General features: G+C 40.7%; 1 protein-coding gene across 26 annotated transcripts in view; it reads left to right on the forward strand.

Moving 5' to 3' along the window:
* ptprk (protein tyrosine phosphatase receptor type K) overlaps positions 1 to 18,278 on the forward strand; it is a 182,926-nt gene that overhangs the window by 95,055 nt on the left and 69,593 nt on the right. The gene's annotated exons all lie outside the window — the stretch shown is intronic.

Raw genomic sequence — 18,278 nt, forward strand, 5'->3', positions numbered from 1 at the left:
TTGGACTTAAGGAAAAAGCATCTGGCTCTGTTGTGGGCCAGTTATGGCTGATTTCTGGGGACATGGAAGAAGTTGTTGAGGAGTTTTGGTCTGCTTCCGGCATGGATCTGGTTTACTTTCGGCAAGTAGCTTTTGGGCCGTAATTCAATGTGGTATGTGGGCTAAAAGCAGCCGAAATCCAACCACAATCGGCCCAATACCAATTTGCTATCTTTGGGAAGCTTTGAACGGCTTAGTGTGACATGCTTGTTAGCTGAATAACTGCCAATTTTTATTAAAAATGAACGACTTCCAGTCGCATTGCGCCCCCCCCCCCCCCCCCTTCTTCCAAACATTTATGACCTTCCTTCTGTGGAAAACTATTTTGTCCGCACAATGAAAGTCGTGGGGTCCAAAACAACATTGACTTTCACTGTATGGGCATTAGTCAGACAGGTTTGGAATGACAGGAGGGTGAGTAAATGATGACAAAATGTTCATTTTTGGGTGAATTGTCCCTCGAAGTGTAAATACAGGAGGTTTGCACCTAGTTTGCACAGGTGTTTGGGTGTTCTTCTGTGTACACACTCCTGCTGTGATCATACACACATAAACACACACAAAAGAGACAAAACGCAGGCTTTGGGCTCCCCTGGAGCAGATGGAGGTTCGGGTTCAGCTGCAGTTTCAGAACGAACCTTAAGCGACATTGAAACAAGGGTCTTCCTGTTCTTGCAGCAGCACACCTCTAGTGAAAGTGTTTTTTCCCCCCTCTCGGTGTGTTGTATTTGCACATAAATAATTGCCTGGAGCTTCTTCAGAAACATAATTGGAAAACAAAGTAAACAAGAGAGAGTGTGGAGCTGTTATCATCGACGCCACTCACCCTTAAGAGCCGTGTGTGTGTGTGTGGTGTGTGTTTATATGATAATCATGACTCAAACCATGCGCTGTATACCACCGCCCTTATAAAATTGGAAGCGTATGAGAGTAAACACTCAGTCACACTGCATATAAGGGCCTTGTGCCTTCATTTGAGCTCTGTGATGCCATTCTCTCCGCGGGTTTCCATGGTGCCCGTATTAAACGTGGCAAGACTCGGTGAGAACAGATATACAGCTCGTATGAGGAGGCACGGAGCGACGACCGTCTTCCGGAGAGTGGGAGAGAGAGAGAGAGCAGCGTATGCATGGTTTCATTACAGAGAGATTCTCTGTGTCCCCAGTGGCGGCACAGTACGCCGGCCCACTCGCTCGCTCTCTGATTGAAATTCAAACAGGAGCCCCTCTCCCCCATCAATCGCATTTGAACTTTCATATTATTATTTTTTTTATTTTGGCAAAAGACGTTTTCCAGGTCTGCTTTAGACGTGGCTTTAGATGGAGCGCTCGCTGGCTTTTTCATCTCCCTCTAGCCAATCACACGCTTATCTCACCTCGGACAGGGAGAACCGAGTGGAACCGGTGAATTTACACAATTACATTTAGATTGGTGCCAGTCTGCCCGAGTGCTCTGTTTAAATTCACATTTTCTCTCTCTCTCTCTCTCTCTCTGTCTCTATCTGTCGGTTATTTTCCTGCTAAACCTTATTGTCTGGCGCTTGTGTGGCGTGTGCATATTTCACATTTATCAATATTATTATGTTTGGCAGCGTAGTTTATCTTGGTTGCGGGTATGCATTTTGAAAAGGGCGACAGAGAGGAGGCGTAACTTCCTGAACGAACAACGTCTCTTGTATGTGTCTGAGCACAAGCCAAACACACTGATTCTTTCCACTTAAAGACTCACTGAAGCGTGTGTGTGCGTGCGTGCTTGTGTGTGTGTGTTGAGCTCATAATTAGGGGTGGCTTTATCACAACTGAAACCTCTGAGATCAGCAGAAGCCCCTCAGGCCTATTGCTCAGAGCGGTCCCCCTGCTCTTTTGAAATTTTCCAGGTTTTTTTCAAATACCTGGAGAAGAACACTATCCGTCAGCATTACCATTCATCTCAAAGCCGGTTTGCAGGAAACTTAAGCGGAAATATCCATTTCATTTCCAGTTAATTTTGTTGCTTTTTAGAAGACATGGTTTTGATATTAAAGCTATATTATCACATTTTAACCATGACAACTCTCAGAATATTGTTGGCATGTTAATGAAAATGGCAGTGTTCATTTATGTGGAATTGGCGGAATGAATCTGCTACGCTGCTGCTTCTGCAGATCTAGTATGGACTAATATATACACAGACACGCTGATGTGAGCATGTAAGATCTGCTGCTGCCGCATAAATAGACACACATTGCATAAATCCATCAGCAGATCTAGGCAGGTGGAGCTGGGGAGGTGGAGGGGTTCAGAGGAGATCTGACTAGTTTTGAACAAACAATGAACCTGACTATTTGAAAGTAGAGCAAGCATTCTCATTGGCTGCAGAATCAGCAGAGGTCAATCAGCTTGTGCCATGTGGTAATGATGTGATTGCTAACAGATTGCATTAAGGACGTATCAGCCTGCGCCATCTGCAGTTTCATGACTGAACTAGATATAACAAAAAATGTAATTCCTATAGGCTGATTATTCTGAGCACAGTTTGAGACGTAGAGGAAACTTGTAAGATTACAGGCGGCTTTTTATCAGGAGAAACATATAAGAAGCAGTAGCCTTCAGCATTTGCTCTCAATTTAATCATGTTGCTGTGTAGGAGAAACATTTGAGATATTAAGATTATCTCATTTGTGATTTGTGAATATGAAACTAGATTCAGTTCCTCTTGATGTCATGGGAATGTAATCTTTTTCATAACGCAAAGTTACAACAGCAGCACTGATTTTCTGCTCAGGAACATTCCCTTTCTGCTGAACTTGTGGGCTGGGAAAGGTTATGTCTGATTATTATTTTATTTGTGTAGACACACTGCACGGAGAGAGAGAATAATGCATTGAAATGCAGGTCCTATGTGCACACGTGTCCTGATTATCACTGCCAGAAAAACCATTATGACAATGTTCCAGACATATCTCCCCCTGCCTTTTTATTTTGTACAAATGTCAAGCTATTTCCCTAAAATAGCAAATTGATCATGTTTCCCATGATTCCCTGCTAAATAAATGAGACGTCAAACATTGCCTCAGTCATCACTGTACAAGTCAGTGCAATGTCTATAATGATGTCTGGAGAAATAAGCGTGAACTCGAGATGGAATTGAATCCGTGGCCTTTGCTCGACACTGCTCAGTTGAAACAGACAGACGTCGACGCAGACTCTCTGGGGTTTATTGAACACAGAAATGGCTTTTTCACGACTAAAATATATCTACTTTGTGATCCATTTATAATATGAATTGAAGAGAACTACCTGGTTCACTTTTGGGTCAACTGAAAGAGGTGTGACTTTGATTATTTCAAAGAGGACTCAAGTGTAAACACTCATAAATAGTCAAACAACATCACACAACCTGTTGAACATGAGAGCTGCAGTTTCAATGTGAGGTTAGGCCGTTTTGTTCTTTTAGCCTTGTTATCTTAACGTCAGTCATATGCGATGTTAAAGCTGAAGTGTGTCATTTTGTTATGTTACAATACTTTCTTCTGTCCCAATTATAAACCTTTCATATGTTGATTCTCTTGAAGATTGTCTCTGCTTTGGCTGGTCAATGGTAGTGTTCAGGAAATCGGTCAGAAAACAGCTGAAATCACACTTCAGTTTATTATATCGCATTACATGTCTTATCATATCGCATTACAAATCAAATCACTCTCCTTGATATATATCGAAATAACAGCACACTTATTTTCTGACTATACAGGCCTAGTTTGAACTGTTTGTTGAAACACAGACAGCTCTGTCGCCTAATTGTAGACATTTGTCAGCTTTATAATACTTTAAAAATGGATGCATTGCAAACTTCCAATGTGTTCTGTTCGCTTGAAAGTCGTATTCCCATGTGTCTGATAGCCAGAGGGCAGGATGTAGTGGCACATCTGGTATTCTAAGGTTGTGCCACCGTTGAAAAATGGTGTCTCTTCTTCAGCTCTAAGTCAAATCCCATTTTAACTTGGGTCCAATAAATAATATTATCATATACAACTTTTGATTTTGATAATGTGTTAGTATTTTTTTTAAATTAACATTAACTGAGATTAATAAATGTGAACTAATTTAGTTAACTAATATTAACAAAAGTGTTACTAATACAGTAGTATGCAGTATACCATTTGTAGTGAGCATGATGGCAGTATTCCACTCTGAACACAAATATAGACTTTTCATGTCTATAAATAGTGTCAGCAGTAACAGGAAGCCCTGTTTGTTGAAACAGGAAGTAATAGGAAAAGTACTCTGATCTTGGCTCTTTAACCATTTTCTACAAAAAGAAAACTGGAAAAGTATATCCAATGTTGGAAATATTTGGAGAATCATCTATATCTAATAGTTAATGTCAAGTCACCTTTATTTATATAGTGCTTTTTACAATACAGATTGTTTCAATGCATCTTTACAGTGATAACAGGAAAATAATGCAACAAAGTTAGACTCTAGGTGGCTAGAAGTGGCTAATCACAGCGTCCCGACCTAGTGTATGGATTGATGTTAGACTGCAGGGAGTGGGTGTCTAGGCCACTGACAGCCACACAAGCCAAGATGAGTTATCATTATGTGGTCAACACAGCAGAGTATAATTTAGAAAATATCCCCATAAAACACTTACAAATGAAAGCTGTGTAGATAGAGAACATTATGGGTTCCAGCACCGAACCCTGAGGTACCCCGGTGATGAGTGTGTGGGAGTGTGTACTGAGAGGAGTACTTCTTGCTAGGACATCATTATGTTGGCCAAGTAGGTTATAAACCAGGAAAGTGCTGACCTGGAGAAAATTAGCATGGAGTTGAGTGAGAATTCTCTGGCTTACTTTATGTCCTGTGGTTACAGCAAGGAAAGCAGTTTGAGTAGAGTGACCACGTTTGAAGCCAATTTCAATTAAGATTACATCTCATGGAAATCAGATTCCAGCACAGATAGTGAATTAGCTCTTTAGCCCAGTGACTAAGTGATTTTTGTAATCAACTAATAGATAAAAGTATAGAAGTATAATACATTAAAGTATGCCAAATAAACATAAATTGAAGGACCCATGTGTACATAAGTTTTTTTTTTCCTGATTCCAAATGAAATTACAAGTCTATTAGTTTAATCTTTTAATGCATGACGTCCATCAATGTGGACAACCTCTTTAACCTTTATAAACCATCATGGGTGATTAGCTGTGACCCTTAATTCTCATAATTATATTAAAAATGTTGTATCCCTAATCTATTATATTTAACACAGATGTGTTACTTTCTCAAAATGCATGACATAGGGGGGGGGAGGGGGGGGGTACTTGGTTTTCTTTGGGGTTTTTCTATTGGTGTACGTGTCCATGCTGTATGCTTTGTACTGTTTGACTTTGAACACAGTGTGTAGGTATAAGGTTGTGTGGTAGCGAGAGAGAGAAAAGGTGCTGTAATTATCATGAACTAAATGAGTGTGTGCGGTTATAGTGCTGATTGTGCTGAATGCAAGCTCTCCAAAGGCCCACGTGCACGCCATGCTCGATTTAGCAGGCCAATTTTCAATTAAGCTACATCACAAATGAACATCGGCCATTTCAGGAAACATCGGCTTCCCATTTTTTCTGCCTATGTGGCAGAATGTGAGATTGGATGAATCTAATCGGTAATTGTCATCGTCCGTCAAGGTGAAAGCCTTCTGGGTAAGTACAATAAACAAGCCTCTTGCAGCATGCCTTACGTTCTCTCTGCCCCCATGCATTTTGAATTTAAGCAGACTGGTCGAAATATTCAGTTCATGTGCTCATATGATTGATTATTAGATACTGTGGTACATCATGAATCTTATGAGGGGCCATTTGATATTGATGGATCTTATATAAAAAAAAAAAAATGCTGGATGTTGCATATGATAGAGTGCATTGTTTTGTGAAATGTTGATATGAAGCCAATTGTAAATGTTAAAGGCAAGTGTCTACAGCTCTAATGGTGAACTTTCAAATTAATGTTCATGTTCAGCATCACTTAAGCTCTATCAATAGCATTTGCGGCTTTATATTGAACACGCAAAGTTGCTGTTCACTGAAAACCTTTATAGCCACCCAAGCTCTCCTTTGCGTGTTAATGAGAATCCGAATCATTCTTTTGAATGGGATCATCTTTGGGTGAACTTTTCAATTAAGTTTCACTAGTAGCCAAAACTGTGCTCAATGTTGGTAGAACCACGTTTCATGTGTTTATTGAGCCTCAGAAGGGATACTTAGCTGGGGAATTACAGCTTCTCAGATGTGAAGCAAAACAATACTTATTTTAGTGCTACTTTGCTTTGGGTGAATAGACTGAATAAATATCTGGTGGTTTGGTAATATTAGAGTATTATGTGTTGTCTCTCATGAATTACTTGTATTTAGAGGTATGCCAGCTCAGCAGAAACCGTTACTTGTTTCTGATGGAAGAGTTTGTTCTGTTACACACACACTTCATTCTTTCTATCAATCTAAATGAAGTGTGTTTGTGCAAGTGCTTGAGTAAATAAGCCTGGCCGTTCGAACATGTCAGCTACATTTTCACCCCACCAGCTTCCACAGTCTTTACCTCAGGACTTGTTTTGTGTTGTGCTTTGTCCACTAATGATTTCAGTCCGATGGTTTGTCAAGGCAACTGTAATAACCTTCATTTTAACGTTCAATCCATTGAAGATTTTAAGAGGTCATTAAGCCCATTAGCCTGTGGTTTAAGACGATTGATTAGGTCTTGAAAGACATTGATCAGGTACCTTGAGTGTGTGTCGTGGAGGGGAATAAATCACTGAGTTTCTCACATACTCATTGTTTCCCTTCTCTCATTAAACGTGCATGTGTTTGTGTGAAGCACTCCTACATGTCCTAGTTTCTTCTGAGAGCGGCCACCGCTTTACACCTCGGCTTCCTATTTTACTGTAGGAGCGCGGATCCTGTTTGTGTATTTACTCAATATTCTGTGTCCCAGTCTATCTCATAAAGAACCAGATCCAGCAGACAAACATCATGAAGCCTGGAGATTATCAGTTTATGTCCAGAGAATGTTATTTAAATGGAAATTACTTCCTCTCCTGCCACACGCTGTATTTTATTTGAGCTCTTTGCCATGCATTGCTGGAGCTGGATATTAATGTTAATGGTGCTTGTGTCTTTTCAGCATTCAGATGGTTTTCTCCACTCTTAACATATTGTAGGTGTTTATAGGTTTTTTAATGGCTTCATATGGGGGAAAAAGTCGTCATAGGAACACGCTCTGCTAGACCATTTATTCTGAACCAATGTGTTGGCCTAATGGATCAGTGCTACCATATCTTCAACTGCAAAGCAAATCACCCTAAAGTGAACGTTTCCCCCCACCCCCGAACATGAAAAGAAAGTAGAAATAAACAAACAAGAAGTTTCCAGCAACAACCATTATTTTTTGTCTTTCCACACTGAAAGTGCTGCATGGTACAACAAAATATTCACACATAATAAGAAAAAAGTTTTCTGTTTTTGACTAATAGCATTTACCTTGTGTTTTATGCCGTATAATTTATGGTTCTTCTAAGCTTCCACAATCGTTCTCTTCTCGTCTCTGTTTAATATTCATAAGGAGCACTACTTTGGTCCAATGAGAATTCAGTGTGGGCTATCTGGTGCAGCACGGGAGAAGTGACTGACAAAACGTTGCTTGTCACAGTTGGTTAGGACAAAAGCTCAAAGGCCTCGGATATGGTTAACACCATAGACAGCATAACACCAGAAATAGTCTGAATGAACCGTCGGATTGATGGCTCATTCAGACTGAAAAGCCTTGGAAACACCTCAGTTAATCCGATTGAGCTCAATCCAAATTAAATTTTGATCCGATTGATCAAAAATAGTGATCCGTATAGACCTGAAATAATCCATTTGACAGGAAATTTTAACCATGTAACCACTTTCTCAAACAGATATGAGCGAATATGGGAATCGGACTGCAAAGTTTAGGGTTCGTATAAACAGAATTTGAAATCAGATTGCATTCATTCAAATTGTCAAAAACTTGTTACAAGTGGCATAGTGTTCAATTTTGGTATTCACCATCTACTTTCATATATGGAAAAGAGCAGCATGAACTTTCTGCAAATATTCTTCTTCTTTTGCTTGTATGTTTATTTATATCATCATGAGACGTGAGTAGGTTTGTTTTCTGGTTGACCGTTGCTTTAAATCACCCGTCCACGTACTCTCGACCCTGTGTTTTACTCTCTTCACCTCGGCATGCTGAGGTGGGTTTGTGCACATATAATGATATTTATTCCCTGCCCTTATTACCCATAATCCTGTGCGAGTGTAGTGGTTAAGGCGTGTGTTGACTCTGCGTGCTTATCAGGTCCTCGACAGTCCTCATTTGAATTTCAAAAAAGCCAATTGGATGAACATGCTGGTGGAGTGCAGGTACGCGGTCCGTTTTACCTTTTACTGCCCTTTCATCTGCCATCCGTTTCTCTCTCTCTCTCTAGTCTCACACTTCTACAACGGCCTTCCTCAGGCAAAAAAAAAAAAAAAAAACACACAATAACCACTGCCTATTTCCACATGCTGAATCTCAATTCAACATTTTCAATCTCCCTGCACAATAAAATCCCAATATATTACCAAACTCTAACCCCCCCCCCCCCCCCCCCCCCACACACACACACACAGCCATTCCCCGACCCCATGAATAAAGCATGACTTGGAAAAAGAGCCCGCGACCAAATATTACCCCATCTGAGGAAAGGTAATCTACTGCGCACGCCATTCTCAGTGCTTCAGAAGTTCAGTGTGCCCTGAGCAGTGTTCCTGTAAGCGCTGTCGCACACACGCCGGGAACTTCCTTACAGAAGCCAGACGCGTACATATCTGGGAGAAAGAGAGGGATTTCTTCAGCTTTTGAAGTCTAGCCGGATGTACATTCATTTTCAGTATAGAACTGAAGCTGTCAGGTAAATGGCAGAATGCTTGAACGCTACAGAAATTTCAATAGTTCAATTGCGGTACCTACGGAAGCCCACAGGGGTCACACCTTACGGTCTGTTTTACTTCTTGTGATCTTGACAAAAGAAGTTATCTTGAGATGACGGATTGGCAGAAAAATAACAAATGATACTTCTGAATTACTTTTGATACAAAACAGTCTTAGCTTTAAAATTTCTAAATAAATATGTTGTTGATGCTCTTCAATGTGTGGACAGATCTCTGTACCGCCTCAAGAACCGTTCATCTCTTACTCTTTACTACTAGTTACAGCAGCAAATAAACATGATGAACACCAGAAGGATTGTTGAAAGATACAGAACAACTTACTGAAATGAATCCTGTCTTGTGTAGTCCATCAAACACTGTTTAAACTGTGGAAAGACGTCAGTAAAACAGCTTGAGAACAATATGTCACGAATTGTGACTCAGAAAAGCCATCCAATGACCATAAACTCAAAAATCAACTCTAGACAGGAGCATTTTGATGCACTTAATGCATATTCATTATATTTTACAGTCTGTTTAAATGTTTATATTTCAACAATAAATCAGAAAAGAAACATAATTATACAAATTAATATAAAAACTGCCTTATGTACAATTTAAATGTTTTTGAGGGTTGATCATTACATCTAAAAAAAAAAATAGCAATTGAATTAATAGATTCTGTTGTTAATTTTAACCTTCAATATTATAATAATGTATTAACTGACGGGGTTCCTTGTATAGTTTACAGCATTATTGAGAGAGATTTATTTATGTACCTTGTGTATATCCAAATTAATCGAATAGAATCAAATCAAGAGCTTGTGATTTGAAAGCTAATCAAATTGTGAAGCAATACCCTGCCAAAATCATTACATATCATATGTGACACAACAAGCAATCTGAGTATATACACAGAACAGGTACATTACATTTTAGCCCAGACGAATCATAGATATTACTGTGAAAGTACATGTACATTATTAATATTTCCATATCATTGGACATAAGTCTATCCCTGACCTATATATATATATATATATATATATATATATATATATATATATATATATATATATATATATATATATATGAATGATGTTTTAAGGTCTTTATAATTAATGACTCTAAATTAACATGTTAAATTGGCGGTCCTAAATTGTATTATATCTCGTATTGTTTATCAATGATATGAATGATGTTGAATAGAAATAGCTTGTATATGGTAGTGTGGCACCTGTGAGTGTGTGTTAGTGTAGTTCATTTCACTGCTCATCACACGGATCTGCATGAGTGTGTGTGATGAAGAGTAAGCACTGCTTCACACCTCAGAGCGGACACACTCAACACTAGAACTGTTTAACAATCTTTTTCATATATTTTTAGCAGATTATTTTCTCATTTCAAAAGTGCTTATCTCATGGATTTCATGAAATAAACGCCAACAAATCTCCATTGTTTATTTAACATTAAAGTGTTTAACTAAGTATGATATATTTTTGAATAAATACTATGTTATGTTGTGTGTCACTGCAGGCATTGTTTGAGCTGATCTGAATGAACTGATTCTCTTCATATGAGTGTTTACAGCGGTGTGTGTGTTTGATCATTAGAGTTCACACTAAATCCATTCTACACCAGCTACTAGTACCAGCTCCTCCATGCTGCTGGTCAGAAGAGCTTACTGGGAAAGCTACACCTTTTTAAAAACAGCTTCTGTAATGCTGCTGAAAAAAACCCTGACATTTCTGAAACTTAGTAGCCTACAGTTATACTAATGATTTCTGAAGGATCACGTGACACTGAAGATGCTGAAAATCCAGCTTTGATCACAGGAATAAATTACATTTTACAGCACATTCGCATAGAAAACAGTTAAAATAATATCTCAAAATATGACTGTATTTTTGCTCAAATAAATGCAGCCCTGGTAAGCAGCAGTGACTCACTGTTGAGCGCTAGTGTGTTTATTTGAACGTTGCATTGCACTGCTTTAAACGGCAGCTCACAGAGTTTATATGGTAATGCGACTGAAACGCAACAATAACGGCACAGCAAAAACACACAGTTTCTGGTGACTCCATTCAAAGTGCTGCTGGAAATTAATCATGCAATATGCAAACAGTGGCCAGATGAGACAGCGAGCGCATAGATGGGCAATACATTATGTAATGAATTTATCATTCTCTGTCTGAACAATATCTCCATCTGTTGCCCTGTGTTTCGTTTCCCTCTGATAGTAATAGAGCTCTCTGGAGGTGTGTGCGTGCGTGTGCGTGTGTGTGCGCATGTGTGTGTGTGAAGCTGAAAGCGATGCTCATGTTCAGAGAGCGAGCTGTGGAAGGTGCTTCACCAGTCGCTTAATTGAAAATGTTGATGTGTTGATCGTTAAGGGGGGCTGCGAGATTGCCCCGTTGCTTTATGGGTAATTGATATGATGCTGCTGTGACACGCTCACTGTTTCATTTTCCCCATGGGAATAGTGGGAATTAGTTTTTTCTCTTTTCTTTCTCTCCGCTCCCTCGGGGAGAGACAGTGGAAGGCGACACGCTCGTTTTTTTATGATTATCTTTTCTCTCCCTCCCTCGCTCTCTCATGTCCGCTGCCACTGAAGAAGTGATTTATTAGCGCTTGTCAGAGGAGGATAAAAGGTGAAACATAATCAAGTGTGGGATGCACTGAGGCCTGCGTGCGTGCGTGTGTGTGTGTGTGTGTGTGTGTGTGTGTGTGTTTGATGCACTCTCACGCCTTGAAAGAAGACCGCTGCATCTTTTGAATGTCCTCCTCTTCCTCTCAACAGAAGCTCTGGATTGAATATTTAGAGGCTCTTTGGATTGTGTGGTTGTAATGATTATATCAGCATCATTGAGTGAACTGAAACAAACCGACTCGGTGAATTAGTCACCAGGTTTGATGAACATTCATTTATAACATTTAGTTTAAAACTGAAGTGTGGATATTTAGTAGATGCTTAAATAACAACAACAAAACTGAAATCAAACCAGTAGTTAAACTATATCAAGAGTCAAGGGCATAAATATCTTTCATATAAACTAACTTTTACTTTTGACAATATAACCATCTTCATTATAACACACTCAATTAGAATGAAAAAAACCCAAAGTATAATATTTGCCAATTTACAATGAAATGTTTCTGTAGAACTAAAGTAGTTGCTGGTCATTGTGGCGCTTATGTTCGCTGCTCATTTAACTTCTGCACACACACAGCCTGAAGAGTTGCTGAAAGTTCTTCAATTCGCTCCGTGCACAATATGGCGACCATTGACGTTCGAACCCTGAGTGTGCGGGCCAGTACTTCCGGTGAAAACTCCCGGTGATCTGACAGCGAGAGCGGGAGACAACTGTCATGATTCTGTCCTCTATCCTTGTTTTATTCTAGTTCTGAGGCAGGATCATGACAGACTCATGTTTTGGATGCGAACACATGGCCTGTTTGGGCTGCGTGTTTGCATTGTCTTGTGTCTTTACCACGCCCCCTTGTTCTCCTCCTTCAGTCATTATTGTTTCATCAGTGTCACCTGTGCCCTTGTGATTGTCTCCCTTATATAATCTCCTTGTGGTTGTTACTTGTTGCTTGTTCGTTTTGTATCCTGCCTGTGAGTAAACTAGTTTAGTGTTTTGTCAGAATTACTGTATGTTCATTGTCAAGTTCAGCGTCTAGTCTTGTCAGTGTTTATTTGCCTTGTTAATGTTCGTTTGCCCCCTCGTGGGTTTTGTTTTCTGTTTGTCAATAAAACTGTTCATTGAATACTGTCTGCGCTTGGGTTCGTATCTGAAAACCGTGACAGAACGAACAAGCCAATTTTGAACCCAGCAGACAGTATGTCTCATCCCGCCAGACGCCTGTTAGATGACCATGAACAATGGTGGCAGTCGACTACCGCCGATATGAAGAGGGGTATGGCTCCGTTTCCTCCCCAGGGAGAGAAGTCCCTGGAGAGATATGCCCAGGCCCTGGAGGAGAGGAGGAGATTCATGCCAGAGATCCTCCTCAATTCCTACTTCATTGCGGGTCTCAATGTTCCTCCTCCTTTGACTGAACGGGAGGGGCTGATCCGACGCCCATTCCGTGAAGTGGTGGACCATGTGTGTCGAGAGAAGCTGCAGGGTCCCACAAGGACATTGCCATCTTTCTCACTACCAGTGATCCCGGAGGGTCGCGTTCTAGCCGCCGCAACGCTTGGGGACCATGTTCTCTCCACCTCGACTCCCGAAGCACCTGCCGTAGCTGTAAGTCTCCGTGGAAAGCGAGGAAGACGGGTGTCGTGGGAGTCTGCATCGGAGGCCTCTTCTACTGAGTCGACTTTGCCTGTGGCGGTCCCTCCAGTTTCAGCAACGGCCCCTGCGGTGATCAACTTACCGATCACAAGTCCAGCTATGGCTTCTGCCCCGCGGCCAAGGAGAAAGAGGAGGAAGAGAGCTTCTTGTCCTCCGTCTCCGTCCCCTCCTGGGTCCGTGTGGACTCCCCAGCCCGCTGCTGCTATTCCTGTCCACGCTGAGGTAGATGGGAGGTTGACCGAGTCCAGCTCTGTCCCAGCGAAGGAGTTCATTCATGTCCACATTGGGGGTGATGGGAAGGTGACTGAGTCCAGCCCTGTTCCAGTTTTAAGGCCAACCGCTGTACCTTTTGTCTCTGTTCCACAGTCGCCTGCTGCACCCCCTGTCTCAGTTCCGTTGCTGGCTGCAGCACCCCCAGTCTTGGTTCCTGTTACGTGTCCGCTGCCAGCTGCAGCGGCACCTGCCTTGTCCCTTGTTGTTCCCCCGGTCACCCCTGGTACTGTTTCAACCCGATCTGTCCTCCCTAAGACTGTTCCTTTTGTGCCTCCACCCAGACCTGTCCAGTTTCCTTGTCCTCAGCCCTCGCCCACGTCCAGTGAGTCTAAGACTTTTTTCCCACCCATCCACTCTGGACCTCCGCCTATGAACTCTTTTGTTCCCCCACCACCCCTCCCTTGTTTGTTATTTTTGTTGTGTCACCCCAATCCTGTTATTATGTATTCTTGTTTGCCATTGTTGTTAGTAGTTATGTTTTGTTGGCTTGTGTCTACTTTGCAGTCTATGTCTCATGTGGAGCGTCTGGTATCCGCTCCTTAGGACGGGGGTTCTGTCATGATTCTGTCCTCTATCCTTGTTTTATTCTAGTTCTGAGGCAGGATCATGACAGACTCATGTTTTGGGTGCGAACACATGGCCTGTTTGGGCTGCGTGTTTGCATTGTCTTGTGTCTTTACCACGCCCCCTTGTTCTCCTCCTTCAGTCATTATTGTTTCATCAGTGTCACCTGTGCCCTTGTGATTGTCTCCCTTATATAATCTCCTTGTGGTTGTTACTTGTTGCTTGTTCGTTTTGTATCCTGCCTGTGAGTAAACTAGTTTAGTGTTTTGTCAGAATTACTGTATGTTCATTGTCAAGTTCAGCGTCTAGTCTTGTCAGTGTTTATTTGCCTTGTTAATGTTCGTTTGCCCCCTCGTGGGTTTTGTTTTCTGTTTGTCAATAAAACTGTTCATTGAATACTGTCTGCGCTTGGGTTCGTATCTGAAAACCGTGACAACAACTGCGACCGAGTTCCATTACCAGAGAGATAATTTTTCACAATGAGTGTTTTTAGGATTCAAGAGAGGCGACTTGCCTTTCGGTGGGTGACAGCCTCAGCACTTCATTGTTGTGTGCCGTAATATGTACCGTTTCGTCACGTTACAACAAAGTCAGCTTTCATGCATTCCCCGTTGACGCTGCGGTACGGGCTGAGTGGATGCAGAAGATCCGGAGGGATGACTTCAACCCGACCAAATTTTTAAATGCATATAATTTTCTGTGTATTTCACCTGTGAGTTTCTATGCTTTCTATTACTGCATTTATTTTGTGCAAGTGAGATGAGTAAAGAGCATCTGTTTCATAAATCATTATCTGTCTGGTGTTTATAAGCAGCACATACAGTATTTTACGTGTAAAATATACACAAACTTATATTAAATTGTTTGTGGTAACAATACCTACAGTTAAAAATGTAAATGTAAAATATGTGATGGTAATATTAATCGAGCAATTGATGCAAGTAATTGAAAATATATGCGCAGAATTGAGAAAATAGTATTTATGGAGATAAATTGTAGCCTATCACAGGGCAAACGTGAATGTTAACGGGGTATTTTATTAACTCTAATCGTAGTTGTGACTATATTTACAGTAGGCATAATTGTCATTGCGTATGCAGCATGAGTCCAATACAATCTTCTGTTCGTCAACAGTTGTAGGCTATTTCATTCATTAATCTGACTATGCATCCGTGCATTTAATTGCCATTGGCTTGTGTGATAGTAATATGGATCTTGGTAATATTTTAAGTGATATAATTGATTCTATAAACCACTATAAGAGGTCATTTTGAGCTTTTTCTGGCTCCCTGCAGGCGTAATGCGAAACCGGAAGTGTCTCTCCGCACACTCGCTGTTCGGAAATCCAACATGGCGGCCACGTGCAACTAGTCCATTACATCAAAATACTTATTTTTTATGTAAAATAACATATACCACTATATTGAGTGCAAGAATACAAGAGACTGTCCATTTTAATTTCATTGTATCTGGGCTGTCAGGACATACGATACACACTTCCCCTGAACGTTCTGATACATTTGAACCTATATAAGTCTATAGGCACGTTAGTGTCAGCTACCTGTGTGTGTGTGTGTGTGTGTGTGTGTGTGTGTGTGTGTGTGTGTGTGTGTGTGTGTGTGTGTGTGAGAGAGACAGGTGGCACAAGTAAGATGAAGGACTGCTCACAAACCTCCCACTACCCATAATCTCACTCTTTCCCCTGTTTATTTGTGAAAACAAAGATTATGGTCTGTCCCTAGTTGCCTAGTAACACATAAGGGCCCTCTGTGCTTCCTAGCAGGAGGGAGATTTGAGGCCTGACAGTAGAAAACATATGATGATGGAAAAAGCTTAGACTAATCCAGCTCTTCACACTCTAATAGTCCTGCAGACGAGAGACAGACAGATGGAGGGAAGCCACAGAGACACTCGGAGAGAAGCCATATTCAGGAGGAAGTGAGATTTTATTAGGGCTTGAAACTGTGGCGGTCTCTCTTTCTCTCCTGAGTGAAAATGTTATTGCTCAAATGTTCCTCTTCCGTACTTCAAAAAACTTGCAAGAATAATTGACCAGAAAATTCTAATTCTGTCATGCTTTATGTTGTTTCACAGATGTTCGGCAGAATGTATATGCTGTATATACTTCTCCATTTGTGTTCCACAAAAACAAGATACAACACCATGAAGGTTTGTAAATTAAGGCTGGATTTTAGTTTTTTGGGTGAACTTTGTTTTTCATGGAGCTCCTAAGAAGAAACGAAAAGTAAATGAATCAATAGTTGACATTTAGTGAGAGTATAGAGCTGTTAAATGTTACTTGATCTTGGCAGAGTTTTTCTGAGCTCAGGGTGAGTTGTGTTGAGATCTCTTCTGATGTGAGATTAATGGGGTCTTTTTCTCAGGGGAACATCTGAGTTTCAGCAGAATCCTCTATTTGTTCTTTTAGTTACCTCATTAATGACTTGGGGAACGCGTTGGGATTTGATGCTGCTGCTCCGGGTCAAGCGCAGGCAGAATGAACAGATGTGTGGTTCTGCTCAGTGAGGAGAGATTGGACTCCAGTCATTAGCAGATATTCAGGGCTAGTTGTGTATGCATGCCTCGAGTCGGTCTGGTTTGGACCTTTCACAGGTGTTCAGACATCATCGACCAGGAGCTGAGAGAGCAATGCTGCTGTATGCCTGACTTTGTTTCTGTCAATTGCAGAATCTCTACAGGAAGAAAGAGAATGTTTCTTTGATAAGGTGTCCGTGTCAAGGCTGATGATAAAAGCTGCTTTAAGCTCGTGGTGTAGAGTGATTTAAGCAAGAACGTCTGTGATGTTAAAAGGTTATCAGGTGAGATCAGACTCGCCTGGTTCCTCGTGTTTGTAAGCGACGCTGCTTGAGGTCTGAGATGATGATTCTTCTTTGTGCTTCCTTGTGAAAACAACATTTTTGTCCATATTGCCACTTGCATTGAGAGGGCTGGAAATGAGGGGGAGAGAGAGGCAGTGAGATCTACATCAAGTATCGCTCTAGTGCACTTTACCAAGTTGGAAGTTCACAATTCAAACTTTCAGAATTGGAAGAGAAGGCGGCGTAAGCCATGGCTGCGTCGAGGGCTCAGGGCTTGGCTGGTTACCGTGGACCCGTTTGACCCTGGACGATACTGTAATCTGGAAAACTTCAGGAGCCAACTCTGCTCAAATTGGCTCAAACCACCCTGGCTGCAGATCTGAGTGTGAAAGAGCACAAGTTTCAAATCACACACACTCCAAGGTCCTGCGTCAGCCAAGTGTGCTTTGAGATGCACACTAGTGCTGAGTGGGTATTAACCCACATTTTATGATTTGATATTGATTCATTTTAATATACAAAACGTACTGTACAAGAAAAATCGATTTGAACTAATACTGTAACTATACAGTCAGTTGGAAAATTACTATAGTAGGCTATTACAGGTTAAAATTAACAACTGATTTGCATGCAAACATTTAGATTATTACTTATTAATGATATAATTATGTGTCCACTCCAATTTTATGTTGAAATATAAACATTTAAACAGTGGCTGTAATAAAAACGTTTCATGATGTATTCAAACATATTAAATATTGAAGAACTATTTAAGTAAAAATATAATTTTTATAGTGTACAGAATGTGTAACAGTGCATCTATTTATCAAAACACTCCCCTCTAGACTTTTTCTAGCTGACTTTCGAGTTTATAGTCATGGAATGGCTTTTCAGAGGTACGTATAGGTTTCGAGACTTATTGTTCTCAAGCTGTTTTACTGACGTCTTTCCACAGTTTAAACAGTGTTTGATGGACTACACAAGACAGGATTCATTTCAGTAAGTTGTACTGTGTCTTTCAACAATCCTTCTGGTGTTCATCATGTTTATTTGCTGCTGTAACTAGTAGTAAAGAGGAAGAGATGAACGGTTCTTGAGGCGTTACAGAGATCTGTCCACACATTGAAGAGCATCAAAAACATTTGTTCAAAAACATACTTTGTTATGATAACTTCACATTTATTGATGGAATTACATGCAGAGACTTTGTTTCATATCAAAAGTATCAAAGCACAAAGCTTATTGTCATTATTGTATGGGAGGCACACTACCAATAATTTTAGAGAAGTTAACACAACACAGACTAAAAGATCAATC

Source organism: Phoxinus phoxinus (genome assembly GCF_949152265.1).
Source record: "Phoxinus phoxinus genome assembly, chromosome: 16".
Classification (NCBI taxonomy): domain Eukaryota; kingdom Metazoa; phylum Chordata; class Actinopteri; order Cypriniformes; family Leuciscidae; genus Phoxinus; species Phoxinus phoxinus.